Source organism: Cupressus sempervirens, chromosome 7, assembly GCF_028749045.1.
Source record: "Cupressus sempervirens isolate cs-2001-9-10 chromosome 7, ASM2874904v1, whole genome shotgun sequence".
NCBI lineage: Eukaryota > Viridiplantae > Streptophyta > Pinopsida > Cupressales > Cupressaceae > Cupressus > Cupressus sempervirens.
The window spans coordinates 89196714-89216140 of NC_143124.1; the positions used below are offsets into that span (position 1 = coordinate 89196714).

At 32.1% G+C, this 19427-nt stretch overlaps 1 pseudogene; it reads left to right on the top strand.

The window, feature by feature from the left end:
• The first annotated feature begins 10191 nt into the window (after positions 1 to 10191).
• On the top strand, positions 10192 to 11611 carry LOC149545631 (protein LATERAL BRANCHING OXIDOREDUCTASE 1-like; annotated as a pseudogene).
• Positions 11612 to 19427: the final 7816 nt, after the last annotated feature.

The window sequence follows — 19427 nt, forward strand, 5'->3', positions numbered from 1 at the left end:
TGCGACACCAGATATAGTGAATTCATCCATGTATATCTCCATATAATCATGTGATATGTCGGCAAAGATGCTGATTACAACTCTCTAGAAAGTATTAGGTGCATTGCATAAGCAAAATGGTAATATAGAATAGGTATAGGTACCCAAAGGGCATGTAAATGTGGTCTTCTCTTGATCTTTTGGAGAAATACTTATCTGATTGTATCCACTGTATCCATCTAGAAATGAGAAGTATTTCTTTCTAGCCAAAGTATCCAAAACTTGATCAATAAAAGGTAAAGGAAAGTGATCCTTCTTTGTGGCATTATTTAATTCTCTATAATCTACACATATCCACCACTTTCCTCATTTCTTAGGTACAATAACTAATGGTGAAACCCCTTTTCTATCGAAGATTGGATAGATGAATCCAACATCCACCAACTTTTGTAACTCAATCTTAACTATTTTACACAATGCTAGATTTATTCTTCTCTAGTGTTGACATAGTGGCAAGCTTCCATCATTGATATATATCTTATGGGTGCAGAGTTTAGGGCTCATTCCTAACATATCCTTATAATCTCAAGCAAAGGATTCTTCATGTTGATTGAGGAGCTTAGTTATCAATTCCATTTGTGTTAGGGACAACTTGTTGTTTACATGGAGATTATGACCAGGAGAAAGTTCCATAGTAGTTGTTAATTCTACCATTGACACTTATGGTACTAGACTTTTAGCTACTTCACTTGGCAGTAATTGGTCAATTATCTTAGGGCTTGCTGGGTAGACACAGTCTTCATAGGTACACAGATTTAAGACATAACTTTTAGCAATATCTCTGGCCACTATACACTCATTAGTAAGAATGCTCTCTACTACATCATCTTTTTCCTACATTTTAAGAAAAGATTGCCTATGCAACATCATGAGCTGAGCTACATTATTCTGTTCTTCCTCTTCATCTCCTAAATCTGGCCAAATAGGTTCTCCCAAGTCTAGTTGGGGTTGGGCAAGTGGGTATAGCTCTAGCTTCCTTATGGTTTGACCATTTTAAATTGTCACACTGCCTGATCTACAACCAATTTTAGCATTGGTGGTGACTAACCAAGGTATTCCTAATATGACAGGATAGCCAACAAGTTATACTTTGGGTGATAGGATAAGAAAATCAGTAGTGTATTCCCATGAATCTAAATTCACTATCACATCTTCTATGAGACCATCTAGAGGGATAGTTGAACTATTAGCATGTTGTAACACTATGGGAGTTGTTCTTAAGCTTTCCATATGTAATTTATGCATTGTATCTTTACTCATCACATTTATTGCTGCTCCTAGATCAACTAAAGCATTTTTCACAACTTCTCCATTTATGATCACATTAACTACTAGACTACCAGGATTTGAATACTTTGGTCTCACTACCTTCCCTAACATGATATCTACTAATTTCCTAAAAACATGGACTGTTTAAGGATCTTTATTCTTCTGCCCTAGCTTCTTAAGGCATGCTTATTTGATAGCCTTTCCATAAAGAGGGTCATCCTTGATAGCTTGGAATAGAGGAATTTGGATGTGCATATTTTTTAGCTACTTAACAATATCAAATGTCTTTTCCTCTTGGACTATATATTTCTCTTTATTTAGCCTATGTGGAAAGGGGGGATTCATAGAGGTATGGTTTATAGTCCTGCTAGGTACATCAGTTGGCAGGTTGATATTTGGCAATGTAGCTTTTGGAAGTGGTGCTATAGGAGTGTCTACAACTTCCATGATGATAGGGTATTCTAGTGTAGGAAAAGTTGTATTAGATCTCAAATGGATATTAGATATCTCTAATGAATATGTAGGGCACTGTTGAGTATTAGTAGTGTACATTTGCTACTGTTGTTGCTTGTTATTTAGATTTGGTTAAGATTGAGCATGCAATTGGGTTAGCTTAGGATTAGTATTATTTACTACAAGAAGTGGCATTACTGAAGGTTGTTGGACTAGAGGCAGTATTTGTGGGTTACCATGGTTTTGGTTAGGCCATTGTGGAGGCCCTCTCCATTGGCTATTTTTTTGCCAATTTCCTTGAGGTGGTTGCTGTTGATTTTGTTGTTTAGGTCATTGGTTTTTTTCTAGTTTTTCCACTGGTTTCTTTACTGCTTTTGCCAGGTAGGTTGGGAGTACTAAAAAGGATTTTAATAGCTTTGGTTTTGCCACTAATTATTGTAAAGATTTGAAAATTGTAAAGGATCTTAAGGCATACATTGTCTTGAAGCCCATGGTTGACGTTGAGCAACGAAGAACACTTGATCATTGTCCCCATCTATCTTCATGTACTTAGCTGGCAAATGTTGATTTTCTAGGTTGGCTATTAGCTTACATGCACAATCTTACTTCTATTTGTGGTAGTGAGGATAGTACTTCGCCAATCATGATTAAGCTTTTGCATGCTTCTTCTATCATTGTGTTGAGATGTGTAGTGACATCATTTATGATGTCTTGCTTGAAATTTGAGAGTAAATTAGATATTTTCAGCTTTGAAATGCCCTAACTAATCCCTTTAGTGGTTGTGGACTAGTATCCTCCGCCTTTCTTCACAGTCAAGCTTGAGTAGTTAAGACAAATTTTCTTGAGGTCATCCCAAGAAGATTGGTGTACATCATATTAGCCATAAGGTATAATGCTTCTAAAAAATTATCATTTAATCCTATCAAGAAGACTAGTTTCTGTGAATCCTCTACTAGTACATGCTAGGGATTCTTCTGCATTGTGTACAAAAAATGTGAAACATAATCTTCCAAGGTTTTTTACTCCTTTTGTGATATTCTAAAAATATCATCTCCTCTTGGATTACTCCCCTTGTAGTAATCTTTGTATTTCTCCAAAATAGATTTTACATTTCATCCCAGGTACTTGCTGCATTAGCTCCTAAGCCCATGAACTAGCATAAGGCTAATTCTTTTAGTGTTGTTGGAAAGAACTTGAGCTTGTGGGCATCAGTGTTATAGTCAAAGCTATGACAAAGTATGTCAAATTGAAATAAGAAAGTATCAAGATCCTCAGTTACAAGGCCATAAAACTTTGGAAGAGCAGTTGTGGTTATATTTTTGAGATTAGCATTGGTTATGAGGCTCGGGAGAGGAAATGGAAAAGTAGGGTATGCCATTACTAGAGGTATTTGATTATGGGGTTGCTACTAAAAAGGAGCATTGGCTATGAGATTGTTAACAAAAAGTGGATTTGGATTAGAACTATCAAGAAAGCTGGCCAAGATTTTAGCAAAAGGTTAAAGACTGCTTATATCCAAAGGTTTTTCTCTAGAGGAAGATGCTACAGGAAAATTAGGACTTGCATCCTCAAAAGGCAACTTAGCTTCTTCAATTTCATCATTCAAATTAACAAGCTTTCATGGAAGAAAACTGCCATATTCATCTCATTGTCTTCCTCTTCGATGCATGCAATTGAATTCTTCACACTTATTAAGCAACTTTTAGGATTGCAAATCTCTAAAAACTAACTAACTAAAAAAGATGTTCCTTGCTTGACACCATCCCTAGTAATGGTGCCAAAAAATGGTCAGCCTCACAATAGGTATGTCATAATCATGCCCAAAACCTTACTTGGGAATAGTTTATTCAATCTAAGGATTACTTCTCCTGCCATAAGGTGCATTTAATTTGTCAACCTAGGGACATATACTTGAAATGGTCGGCATAGTATGTGCACTAGGTTTCTTAAGGAGTCATTATGCTTATGCTATAGGAAAGTAAAATGCAAAGAAAGAACCTACACTAGTGCTGTAGGAAAGTAACACACTTAACTCTTTACTAAAATGAATGCTGGAAATACAACTATATGCTAACTTATATTTCAACTTAGACCATCCACTATAACTGCTCTTGCAAATGCTATAGGAACATTCATAAAATATGATGCCACAAAAAGAAACTAATAACTTCTACCTGAAATACTAGAAATGCTAGTAGTAAATCTACACTATTCTAATTTAATCCACCTCCCAAGTGGGCCCCCTTGGTTGGATTCTACTAATTTACTAATACATAATGTAAACCAAGAACTACTTCATTATATTTCAAAACTCCTTACATAAGAACAATACATAAAACTACAAAACAACTCACTACAAGAGTCAACAATGTTTTTCCCATAAACTTTTCTCAACCTTCAAAACTATTGATCCAATCCCTATAAATAAAGGATTGACACTTACTCTAAAATAGGAAAGAAAAGAAATTGACTACAAATCTGCTAGAGAAGAAGAAGGAAATATAACAGCTCGCAGTATAAGAAATAAAGTTTGGGTAACCAATTCAACACAATAGTAAATGCAAAGGGAATATAGCAACACTTCATCCCTACATTCCTAGAATAATAGCCCCTTCTTTGTAGCAGTTGTGTCTCCTCGTACCATTATGATTCTTCCACTACAACTGGGCCTTAACGCTCCTCCTTGAATGCTATTGACCATTCTCCAACGTCTTCCCTAACAAGTTAGTTGTGATGCAGAAATATTTATGCAAATGAGCATAATCAAATTAAATCCAAATATTATAACACACTTTCCAATGGTTATATGAAATAATGTATTATATGTATAATATTGGCAAAAAATGACATAATTAACTACCCATGGTTTAACGGTTCTATTTGGACTTTATCATAAGTTCAGCTAGTTATAAGTTCACAAATGTCTTGGAAGTATTTGATGGTCTATCTCACAATAGGTGTGTGATAATCATGCTCAACGGCTTACTAAGAAATAGAATATCCAATCTAAGGATTATTCTCCATACTATGAGGTACATTTAATTTGTTAACCCAAGGATGTAAACTTGAAATGGTTGACACAATATGTGCACTAGGATTCTTAAAGAATCATTTCGATTATGTTGTAGGAAAGAAAAATGCAAGGAAAGAAGCTACACTAGTGCTGTAGGAAACTAACACATTTAAATCTTCACTAAAATGAATGTTGGAAATGCAATTAAATGCTAACCTATATTCCAACTTAGACCATTTACTATAATTGTTCTCACCGATGCTGCAAGAACACTCATAAAGTATGATACTGTAGGAAGAAACTTACAACTTCAACTTGAAATATTGAAAATGCTAGAAGTAAATCTACACTACTCTAGTCTAATCCACCTTCCAAGTGGCCCCCCTTGGTTATCTTCTACTAATCTACTAACACAGAATGTAAACCAAGGTTATTTCATTATGTTCCAAAATTCCTTACATGAGAACAATACATAAAAATTGTGGAAACAATTCACCATGAGAGTCAACAGCTTACTTTCATAAACTTTTTTCAACTTCTAAAACTATATATCCAATCCCTATAAATAGAGGATCGACACTTATTCTTAAATGAAAAACAAACTGATTACAAATCCACCAGAGAAAAAGAAGGAAACATAACAATTTGCAGTACACACAATAAAGTTTGAATAACCAAGTCAACACAATAGTAAATGTAGAGGAAATATAGAAACTTTTCATTCTTGCATTCATGAAATGATGGCTCCTCCTTTGTAGCGGCCACACCCTCTGGTACCGTTATGGTTCTTCCATTGTGACTAGACTTTAATGTTCCTCCTCGAATGTTGTTGACCATCTTCAACTTCTTCCCTATCAAGTTAGTTATGATGTAGAAATATTTGCAAACAATCATAATCAAATTAAATCCAAATATTAGAACACACATTCTAATGATTATATGAGATATTGCATTATATATAATATTGGCAAAAGATGACATATTATCTACCCATAGGTTAATGGTTCTATTTGGACATAATCATAGGTTCAGCTAAACATAAGTTCACAAATGTCTTAGCAATGATAAAATAGAGTATTTTAAAATTATCATAAAATAGAGGCAATAATTAGCCTGATCAATATTAAAGATAAAGTATTAAAATTAGCATAAAATAGAGGCAATAATTGGCCTCATCAACAATATGGTCTTTACTGAGTATTCTTGGCTATCTCATAGAGATATCATTAGAGGTTGAAATCCAAATACCAAATCTTTACCAATATCCCATGCACCTCTATCTAAAATATTTGAAGTGTAATTAAAGTTACATTTTGACTACTAGTTATGTAACCAAAATATGGAGCTATAGACTAGGTGTGAGACATTTTGTGGTAGATGAGAAGTCATAAGTGACACTTTGTCCAACATCCTTTATTTCACTACCACAAAATGTGGAATCCTTGATAAGCTATATAAAATGTTTTACAAAATGCTTGAATCATGCTAACAATTCATTCTCTCTTTTTATCTATAAAACCTATTGAAAGTTCAAATAATAGCTATTCAATATTGAGAATGTGAGTTGAATTTAAAAAAAAAATTAATTATTACATTTTCCTAAAAATACATTTTAGATTACAAAAAAATCATGTACATACACTTTCAATCTCTTATGTTGTCATTATAGAGTGCCTTGTAATTGAGATAAATTCCATAGAAAGAATAGAGAGAGGAGGTGATTCATGGCAATGTAAAAAAATGATCAATACATATTGAATTTCTAAATCTTTGACTATGTGCAAAATTTAGTATGTGAAAAGTACTTTTATTAAAATATAAAATTAATTAATGGAGTTTTAAAATTTATTTTCAGTCATTAATATAACTTTTTCATATTATAATGTAATTCCATTCCTTTGGCCCCAATGTATGGTGATGTACCATTTCTTGAATATATATCAGATTAAAAATTGGGTATGTTTTTTAATGTTCAATGTTAAGTTTGCAAGTGTTTTGTGCAATATATAATTAGTGTAGGAGTATTATCTTTATTCACTCATAGAGTCCTATATCTACACCAAATCCTCTTCATTTTCACTTCTAATGTTATGGTTTAACTCAATCCAATATTATAATTGACTCTATAGTTTGTAAATGCATTAATCTTGCCATTATCCCTGCAAACATGCTTCATGTAACCATGCAAAAATATGATCTCTCATGTGGAAAATGATTCATTGGGGGTTTGTTTCCAAGAAAAATCTTTTTGGAAAAGCCTATGTTTGTGTATATGACAATATTAAACCGTGCAATTATTGTGACTTTTGGCTAGTTCAAGATGTTTTGCAATAGTTAGAGGATTATTACATGTCACTAGTAACTATATTAGGGATAGGATATCTTTTGTTTTCTCTTTGTTATACCAAAATGACTTGGATCATGTGGTTTCACTAGATTTTACTAAAGAGGTTCTAGATTTAAATGTGGGTAATTTCCAAATTGAAGATGCTGGTGCTAATAATGGGGATGATAGAAATAGTACCATGAATCTAGATGGCAATGCAGATTCTTGAGAGGGTCGTGCAGTGAAGGCCATGCCGATTGATGATTAAGCCAAGGGTTTACTCACAAATACTTGTTAATTTTGAAGACAACATTAGTTTGAAACATAAGAAAATTTACAAGATTTTTGCAATGGATGTCTGTGCTTATAATCTAGTTTTTGTAGAGGAATTGACTTAGTTTGATGATATCTAATGGGAGATGTAGGATCAAATTTTGGAGTTCTTTATGCCAGTTTGGTTCAATAAGGTTCTTAAAGCATTTTTATCAAGAACTATGTTATGGTTTTAGTTGTTTTATCTAGAACATTTGTTGTCTTATATGCCAAAATTTTGGCATTGTGATGTAAGTTTGGTAGTACCTTTCTATAGGTAGTATACTTAATTTTTTTTTATCTTTACATGTGCTATGGATATATTTGGCAATATGTTTCTAGGACTTTATCAAAAATAATTTTATGTAAATCTGTATTTCATATTAACATATTTATACATGCTTGATGCCTTTTGTTTTAAAAAACAACTTTATTCATATTGCAATTTTTTTGATATTAAGTATATTTTTATTGTAGTCCCATTAATTTTTTTAATTAATATAATTTATAGTTTTAAATATAATTAATATCTTATTCAATTAATATATAATATCAAAACTATTATTATTTCTCAACAATGTGAACTAAAGAATTTAAAAAAAAAACTAGGATGTGAATTGATTTTTGTCATTTGAGAAAAAAATATTTTATTTCTTATGAAATAAATTTATGCACTTGTATGAATGTATCTCTAAATTATGGAAGATGATGAAAATGATAAGAAGACATAAAATAGATAAAATAAAATTTAAAAATAATATTACATTACCATTTACTTTCTCATTTCATGGCTTGAGGTGAAGTAGATATATTCATATCCACTTGATTTTCATTTTTTGATGTTGTAGAATGGATTGAATGTAATTCCTCATACAAATAAACAACATGATATTAGGATGTTAATCAAGTTCAATAGCAAGAAATGACAAAATATATTTAGGATAATTAAAGATCTTGTGGACAACATAATGATAGGAAAAAAATGGATCGAATAAAAAATGAGGCAACATATGTCTAAGGAAATATAATATTATAGGAAATATAATATTATTTGGACTTGACATAATCATATCATTAAAATGGATGCTTTAAAAGAGAGACAGTTCCTTAATTTATAGATTTTCAATGTAGAAAATCAATGACCATGATTTAATCTATAATTTGAATGAATAAGATTGAATGAAATTGAAGACATGAATTAAAGGGTTATACTTCTAACAAGTCACATAATTTGGATACATGAGAATGCCAAGTGGCACATGTGTAAAAACTTAGTGTTCTCATATATGTACAAATACATATATTGTGATGCTTTTGGAAGGGCCAACAGAGGAAAATAAATTAGCTACTTCATGACATGTGTAAGAGGTGGATTGGTACATTATGATATTTGTAAGAAATAGAGTGGCTATTATGTGACCTTTTCATGCTCACATATTTGTGAACACGAGGTGATACATGTACACTTATAATATAATGACATGTTTATATTTGGATCCCTATTGATGGATTGAACAATTTTGATTAAATGGATAACAATTACCGACGATTTAAAAATAAGTATTAAAAATGGAAATAAAGATTAATTAGCCTAATTTAATTGAGCGTATGTTAGCTAATTGATTTAGTTGGAGCATTTGAAGGATAAGGTTAAGAATTTAATTAAATAGATGTAAATCTATATAATTAAAGATAAATAATAAAGGAAAATTAATTACATTAATAATTTAAATTTACTTAATTCATGATTAGAATGGGATAAATTAAAGTTTGGGCAAGTACGGAAAAGTTTAGGTGTCTACATTTAGCCCTCTTTGATATGACATCATGACTCTAAGAAGTGACATTATATTAAAATAAATACGACATAGTGGATGAAAAATGAAAAATGATAGTAGCATAATTCCCTATTCATTAGCAGGATGAGGAAAATTGATGAAGAGGTAGTGATATACCCACTTGAGAGGATATGTTGGTTCCACAAACATGGACATGTAGGTTTTAAACACATGATTATTTGCATAGTAGGATCTATAAATTGATTGTTTTAGTTTTATATATAAGATAAATTAATAGAAAATACAAACCAAAGCATTTTAGATGCATTTGGTAGCCAAAATTTATAATGTCAAATGAATGAGAGTAGTTTTAAAGGTTTCCTAGTCCTTCCAAGACTATTGAAACATAAGAAAAATCTAACAATTTTTTTTAAAACCTTGTGGGAATATAATTTGAAAAGGATTCAATAGAGTTAAAAGGACTCAATAGAGTTAAAATGAACATGAAACAAAACTTAAAGTTTTTACCAATAACTACATTTGAATTCCCATCGAACATCGGGTGAGATTGCTAATTAGATATTTGAAACCATTAAGTATAAAATCATGCAGTCAAAGTCAAGAAGAAAATATGGCATAAAATGTACTCTTCTAACTTAACTTGCACCGCAAATCTCTACGTAAATTTGACAATGATTCGATTTTTCTAAAAATACTGTGTTAACTTGAACGATTAGGTTTTCTTAAAACGAAAAATAGTTTGTTCAAGATGTGAAAGTCCAGCTCGTGTGCAGCATATCCAAACTTTTTAGTTGAGATGTAACAATAGAGTTGTGGACATAGTATTCAATTCAAACCTCTTTATTCATTATTACTAAAAAAAACATCTGTCCACTATATGAATCATAGGATCAGCTGTTCTTTCCATCTCAATTTATACTTGGTCTTCATTGCCTACAAGATATCTCTGATTAGTTTCCTTTTGTGATTATCATCTAGAAATGGCTTCTTCTGCAAACAATGCTGCTGAATCTTTTTGTAAACCAAACTGAAGAGTGTTCAGGAGATTGCACGAAGGAAACCCCATTATATTCCTCAGAGATATATCAGATTAGATGATGAGAGACCATCTTCAACACCACTTCCTTCTCTCATTACAGTTCCTGTAATCGATATGGGAAAACTACTTTTGCCCTCCGATAATCATGAAAGACAGAAGGAGATGGGTGTTCTTTCTAAGGCCTGGATAGAGTGGGGTTTCTTTCAGGTACCACGAAACTCTTTCAGAAAATATAACTAGATCTCACATAGATTTTTGTTATTAGGGTTTGTAGTTGTGCTGATGATGCAGTGATCCTCAGGTTGTGAACCATGGGATTCCACATTCCTTGATAGATCGAATACGAGGAGTGGCTAATGAATTCTTTAGTCTTTCCTTAGATGAGAAACAAAAGTATGCTCTGCAAGCTGGAGATCCTCAAGGGTATGGTAATATGTTTGTGGTTGATGAAGATCAGAAGTTGGACTGGGGCGACCTGTTGGCTTTTGTACTTATGCCTAGAAAACTTGTCAACTTAGCTCTGTGGCCAACAACGCCGTCGGATTACAGGTTCTCTATTACTCTTCTAGAGCCATTTGAGTTTGAAAACATTATTTGCATTCTATTGTTAATATTTTACATCACTACTCAATGTTTTTTTTTCTTGAAATACGATTGTAGAGATACATTAAAGAAGTACACGACTCATGTGGAAAGGGTGGCTAAAATTATCTTGAGCCTATTTGCTGAAAATTTGCAATTAAAAAGTGATTATTTTAAGCATAAGTTTGGAGACGAGCCAACGATGACTATGAGAATGAATTTGTATCCACCTTCTTTTAGGCCCGATCATTCAAACGGAGGTGCTATAACACTTTTACTTCAAGATGATCAAATATAAGGTCTTCATATTTCCAACAAGACGGAGGTGCTATAACACTTTTACTTCAAGATGATCAAATAAAAGGTCTTCATGTTTCCAACAATAATGAATGGGTTCTTATTCAACCAATTCCTTATGCACTTGTTGTAAACATTGGTGATCTAATAGAGATACATATTGTGTAAGTTTGTCTATTTATTGGGTTGTCTCTATTATGAATAATTTATAAAGTCTAATGTCTTATATTTCATTTTCTTCATAGGTAATGACAAATGGAAGATACAAGAGCATAGAACATCAAGCAGTGACAAACAAAGAGAGGATAAGATTGTCTATTGCTATGTTTTACCAACCAGTGGCCCTTGCAAATACCCTTCTGGATGAAGAATACCCCACCCTATATAAGAAATTCAAACATTTAGAATACATTCAATATTATATGAATAAGCAACTCAATAGAAAAAAGTCACTAACCGATTTTGCCAAAATACATGAATAATATTTGAGCTCACTACTTAGTGGAGCATGCACATATGATTAATAAGTTGATTTGTATGTGATGGTACCTTCAGTAAGTAGCCATTCCATTGATATACAAAATAAGGAAAAAAAAAGTTTTGAGATAGTTTTAATACCTATGTTGACATATAGTGGAGTGCCTACAAGTTCTTTCTTTCATCTTTTCAAGATTTTATCCATAAATAATATATTTTGTAACCTCTATATATCTTCATACTATTGAATTTTAGTATTTTTAATTACATTACATTGAAATAGCAATTACGCTAAAAATATAATTTCTTTAATGGCGATGATTTAATCATATGTAGCATTGTCATCCTTATTATTATTTGATAAGGATTTTTTCCCTGTTACTTATGCAATCTCCGCTTCTTAATATCTGCGGAAAATTTGAAATAGAGGATTGTTAACAAGTTAATTTCCAAGATCAAGAAAGAAGAGATTGACACTTGTAAAATCATTGACCATTTAGGCTGCATTAGCATTTAAATTTTTATGAGTGCTACAAATTCATTATATATTTATTAATTTTTTTCTTCTCTATGGTTATCCATGACTTTCATTTTTAATTAAATTACAACTCTAGTGGTATTCATCTAACTCTATTGATTATCTCTTGTTTTTCATTCATCATGTTGAGTCTTTGTTGCCTTCTAGAATAATGTAAGACATTGAAGAAACAACACTTTTGCTAATAATTATGATAGAGAAACGTGAGAATAATATTTATTATATTAATACACCTAATAATATATATTATTTTTTATTTGTTATATTATAAATGTAAATAGTTATTTTTAATTAAAATGTGATTTGTAAAACTTATTTTAGGCAAACTACAATGGTTAAAATATGCGACTTTCATCATAATTGTGTAAATAAATATCAATTTATATTTTTTTATAATTTAGTGATAAAATTAAAAATTTTCTTATTTTAGTGAGGTTGTAAATAATTGACTATGCTATACAAGTCTACATCTTATGTAAAATTTAAGATTTTAATGTTGATATTGTATAAAAAATAAACATATGTACCAATAATTGTGAAAGTCGAAGAGAAAAATCATCATAGATTATTGTTTAGTACAATTAAATTAGATCATAATACATTGATTGATGTTGTTGGCTATATAAAACCATTATTTTCCTTTAAAAAATTGCCAAAACATCTTTACGAGAATATAAATTTCCATCAGTTAACTATCTAATTTTTTTTATTAATCTAAAACTAATATAAAACTAACACAGTTAATTTACCAACACCCCTCCTTATTACATTAATCCAAACAAGAGTAGAAGTTTCAAGGATTTTAACTCAACTCTCTAGACACCTTGATGAAGCTCAAGAAATATCAAACTGATTGCATCAGTGGATCTCTTGACCATAAAACATAAAGTTTTCTTCATAATATGAGTGTTCCCACCTCACATTCATAAAAAAGACACATTCTCTCTAATATTCCACATATCCTTTGAGTGCATCTAATGAATCCTCTAGTACTGCACATGAGATTCCTTTTCACTAAATGTCACATTTCCTCCGAGTGTGTCCAATGCTTCCTCAAGTGCTATAAAAACAATCATCACTGATATGTTTGCACAGTTGAAAATAGAATGAAGAAGCCAATCAATGAGGGAGGTTGTAAAGAAAGATTTTTGAGAACATACAAGTATGCTTTAACCATTGTTTTGTCATTGATGTCAAACTTGCTATTTGGTGGTGAGACGACTACTTATAAGATTTGAGTACTATCACTTATTTGATTGATGAAGAGGATTTAATCAAAAGATGTAAAAACTACACCTAGAGGAAAGGTTGAGTTATGATTATGTAATGAAGTACAAGGACCAATTAAGATAGTGATGACATGATGCATTAATAATCTACTTAAGGTTACAAAGGCTGGTTACACTATGAAAGTTTAGAAGAACAAGTTACACAAATTTTGTCTACCAAGCTTGACCAAGTGGATAGTAGGTGCCAAGCAAAGTTAGTGCAAGCCAAGCGAAAAATTAGTTTGAGGTGAGTAAAAGTTCATTCTAGTGTATGCCGAGCAAAACAGTGGATGTTGAGTAAAGTTTAGTTGATGTCGAGCACCAGTAAACTTTAGTTGATGCCAAGTGATATTATAGAGGATGTTAAGGAACACAGTATGTGTCGAGCATTAAAAGGTTGATAATGCCGAGCTGTTGCATTATTTAAAAGATCATGGATTTGATGAATCTAAGCCAACAAGTTTATTTTCTTGGAATTTGTGAATTAGGTGGAAGATAAGGATGATGAGCTGGTGGCACTGAATTGAAGGTAAACCATTTATAGGCAAATTCAAAGAGGATTCTAGGAGAAGTTTCTAGAAGAGAGATGAAATTTGGGGTAGATATAGTGTATCTTACCTAATCCATTTTAACCTTGAATTGGATGATGGAAATGTTGGAATTGCAAGTGAGAAAGGAAAACTTCTAAGAGGTGAGGGGGGTGAATGAGGAGTTTAAACATGGACCCATAAAACTTTCATCATTCATACATTACATGCATTAACATACTGAAATAACATGTAAAGTAAATGCATCTAAAACATATATGTAATCAAACACACACATTTGACACTACATTTGATTACCCATAAACCATCCAAAGAGAAGGTAAAACTAGGGTGATGATGACACCCACAAATCTTCACTACTGCAGCAATAAAGTGTAGTCAATTAAGGTTACAATGGTTTGATCATGAATCATGATTTGCCCTATGAAAGGCCTGCCCTGTTAAAGGCTTACAAAGATTGTTAAATCCCACCTTGTTAGAAGTGTGCCTAGTTAAAGGAATTTAGATCATTCACTTAGAATGCCACCCTATTAAAGGATTTAGTAAAGCCTATTAGGACTACTCCGCCTAGGAGATTTAACTAAAATCACTTGTCAAAATGTCTCAGCATAGATCTTGTAGTTGACACTTACTTGCTTGATAATAGATCATTTCTATCCAATCTCTAATTAATCCTTCACAATTCGATGTAACAATGTTGTATCCCTTATCCTCTATTCTTCACTTAACTAATTTTGCAATTCATTCTCACTGCTAAGTCACCTTGAATGCTCTGAAAACTATCTTGTTCACTCCTTCAATCCTATCATTCACCCCTTCACACTATTGTCTACTCTCTTCTCTCTGTCATAAAAATTTAGGGCTTCATTCTCCTTAAGAAGATTGATGTGGCTTAGGGTTAGGTATGAATATATGGATGAGATTCATCCATTTTGCCACTTAAACCTTCTCATTTTCTAATTGGCTGCATGTAATTACATAGGGAATTTGCATGTAGATTCATCCTTTATCTCTATACAATTGAAATCTATCCTTATGTCAACTAAAAAATGGTTTATGTAGTTATTTGTGCCACAACAAACAAATATGTCTAATCTATGTTAGTCGACATATGTAGTTTTTGATGCTCAGCATATACTATAATTTTACTTTTGAATTGACACTTGAACTACTTGGCATCTACTATTCACTCAACAATTGAATCACTTGGCATGGTCTATCTACTCGGCACTTGAGTGACTCAACACATGAGTGACTCAACACATGAGTGACTTGACACTCATTGCAACTCAGCATGGTCTTATATTTACATATTATACTCAACATGCATTACTAGTTCGACATGAACTTAAGTGTGTTGACACTCAATTGTCAAAATAAATTTGAGATTAACAATCTCCCCCTTTGACATGAGTGTCAAAAATACTTGAATATACACACTAGTACATTTGCACTTGTTTTTCTACCAATTTTTTCGACCAAAGCTATGAATCCTTTTTTTTTTTGTTTTCATTCCCGTGTTGGTCTAAAATAGAAATTATATGCCTGCTTTGATCAAAATTTTGACCAACTTAAGTTTTTCCAAATTGAAAATATCGTAAGTTTTCCCAAGTTGGTCAAAATTTTGACCAACTTTGGTCATAATAGAATTGGTCATAAAAAAGAAAACTCAGGCTTTTAGAATGTTTTAAAATCAGGCTTATAATACTTATCGTATCCTGCAAGAAGAACGAAAATTCGCGGGGAATGAAAAATAATGGAAATTCATGGTTAATTTCATTCCCATGTTGGTAGGAATGGAAATTTCAGCTAATTTCATTCTCACTGGCTATGATGGAAATTCACAGGAAAATTTAGGGCTTGTTTTGCAATGATTGCGGCTAATATTGGGTTCATTTTGATTGCGGCTAATACTGGGTTCAATTTGCAGGTTCATTTTGATTACGACTAATACTGGATTTATTTTAGGGTTTATTTGCAGGTTCATTTTGATTGCGGCTAATACTGGGTTTATTTGTAGGTTCATTTGATTGCGGCTAATACTGGGTTTATTTTGCAAGTTCATTTTGATTGCGGCTAATACTGGGCTCATTTTGGGTTCTTAATCACTGCTAGTACTGCAAAGTCTGTATGCAAGCATTCTGGCAAAATTTGTCCGTGCCAGAATGCTTAGTTTTTTGAGCAAGTGTTTGGGTGAGTTTGTCCTCTGGCATGTTTTAGGTCACTGCAACATATTTTCATCCAGGTGTACAACATTCTTAACATTTAAAATGAGAGATTGTAAATTTGTTTAAGCTCTAATATACTCACATTGTTATAGCACACCTTTGCCAGATATATTTGATTCATGGTTGACTTGTTTTTTTGAGATGTATTTGAATGTGGGTCATAGAGGCTCTTTCAAATGCTAGCCATTGTCATTATATCATAAACACTCGGGCCCTTCATGTTTTGGATTACAAAACATACAAATTCTTAAGTTTCATGTGGGTTGGGTTTGAAGCTCCGTACATGTAAACTATTTTGTTGGCTACATATCATGCTTTTGGATTTGGTTTTCATTGTGACCAAGCACTTGCCTACACCTTGGGCATGATATGCAATTTTTTTCCGCTGGCATGAATGAACTCTGCTGTCAATTTTTGTGATTACATCAATTTTTTGATTTAAGTTTAACAGTTGTATTGTGAATTGACATATGTGATCTTGATTTTGAATCTCATGGGGAGATTTTTTATTTTGACACTTGAAGATCTTTTAACATATATTTTTAAATGGTTGGTTGGTTGGAACTTGTTCCTATTGGTTTTGTAAGTTATATTGTTGGTTACATTATTATATTTTCTTTTAAATGTTTTATGCTGAATGGTGGCTTGGAATTGGCCAATAATATGTAATGCCCCACCAAGGGATCCAAAAGAATTAACCTAAAGTTTTACCAAGTTTACTAAACACTTTTTTTTTAAAAGTAAGAAAATATAACATACACATCAAACACATAGTAGTGGAAGCAATAACATGTAATCATCAACAAACATACATAACAAGTTACATTCCTTAAGGATCCCAAGATGTTGAGTCACATTTAAATTTAATTAATTCTAAGTCTAACAACTACTACATCCACATGAAAGAATAATAAGAAAGTCCAATGTCCATAATATACATTTATCCGAATGCCGCTTGGCAAATTAATTCAGAATGCTCAATCATCCACTGTACATGTCATAGGGTATGAAAGGCTTAAAAGAATATACATATATAAAAACAAAGATACATCATCCTCGAATCCACGATACAAAGTACAGTAAAATAAATGAAACTCATCCATACATCCATAATGATATAACATCCATCATAAAATCTAACCATCCATCATAATAATCCATGAACAGAATGAAAGTATATGCCAACAAGAATACTCTAGCCACAGTGTCTCGGATGGATCTCAATGGTAAGAGTAAAAAGCACTACCACCCGATCACGTGGAACCTAAATGACCCACTCCCACCACGCTGAGGAGATAGTCTCAAGTCCTAAACAAGATATCAAAACACAAAACACAAGTACTCTCTAAGTCTGGAAAATCCTAAAAGTACACTAACTCAAAGGTTCCAACATAGATCGACATCTAGACCCAAAGGTACACAAAGACACGTAGGAAACCTACTATGCAAGTGGGAAAGTGTCATCGCAGAAGTGACATTGGAAGTTACTTGAGCAATCCCTTAGGAATCTCGGGTCCCCTATGATCCTGCGGCCACTAGTATCCTCTCATACTGACAAGGCATACTGCGAAATGCAAGGTCATAACCAAGCATTCTCTCTACCCCATCCTAGCCTGTACTAGCACTCAAGGCGTGGGAGAGAACATACAGTTATCTTATTAGGTTCATTTAAGTCAGTATTTAGGTGAGATGTTTTCACTTATTAAAACAACTTACAATGGGTTTCTCTAGGTAGCTTCTTAGGGCCCCGACCCCCATTGCAACCACTTCCTAACACTACACATAGATAACCTACCCTAGGCTCATGAAATCACAAATCAAAGAATCATAATAAAATCACCTCAATCCTATACAAGCGACTGAAAATATCATAAATATAATCCACAATCATCACATTAGTTCTCCATGAGCAATTGAATAGCATCAAATAATAATCATAATGATCACAACAAATCTCTATCAGCATCTTAAGGCATCAATGATAAATCACAATATCCAATGGTTCTCCAACGAGCAACTAGAAAGAATCTCAATAATAGAACACAAAACTGATCGAAGACTCCAAAATGGTCAAGTCAAACATGTCACAACATGACATCATCAAGAGCATAGCAAAACACTTCAGTCCCATTAAGGTAACTGGAAAGCAACCCAAGTATAACTAATCGATGACTCAAAAATGGTTAAGTCAGGTAACTCAAATACATACACCTCAGCTTCACACAAGGAAATTGGAAAGCAATAACAACTAGTAAAAACATCCATATCATAGTGCATTCCATCACATTACCATGGCCGGGTAAAAATATCGAGATCAAATCATCATATCATCTCATTCGCAAAACCCTCGAGCCTCTGGTAACGACCTAAACTGATCAACACTCTAGGACCACCCAAACCCCAAACACAATCAGTACCTAGATAACATCATAGTTTCACAGTAGGTTTGATTTGATACACATAGTTGAGTGAAATAGTAAGTTTTAAATTTCCAATTTGATATATGTTTCGAGTAAGTTTGTTCCATAATTCACCCTATCCACTTAACCCATTCTTATTCTAAATAGTTTGCACAAATTATACCTATTTGATTTAAGTAATTTTGCCCCAAGATAACCAACGAGTAATAATTTATTCAAATTATTAAATAGTATTTGTCGATTTCCAAATAGAATAATTTACAAGTTAATAAGATCATAAAAATTAATTAATCTTAGTTAAATAAAATTTTAACTAAATTAATTAATACTTACATATCTTTTTATTATTTTTAAATATCATTTAAATATTATTTAATTATTTATTGATTAAATAATATTAATTAAAATAATTATTAATTATTTATAAAAATACTAAATTTTAATAAATTTTATTAATAAAATCCATTAATTAAAAATTAACTAAATTTATAGTATAATTAAAAATTTATTAGCAAATTAAATAATCTTAAAAAAGAAGAAGCATATTTATAACAACTAATATTAATTAATATCTAAAAACTATTAACAAAGCTCATATATTAAAACAAACAACCTTGATATACATTTAAATTTCTTTTAAAAAAAGAAGAAGAAGTCCCAAGCGATATATGAATCGCTGACTGCAGTAATAGCAGCGCATGCTACTGTTGCAATCGTCCTGCGTCAGCAGGTACGATTGCATACAACAGTCGGCCTGCTATACTCAGTATTAAATGGGGGGTGCGTGGATAGCCCCACCCATTATTATTAATTTATTTT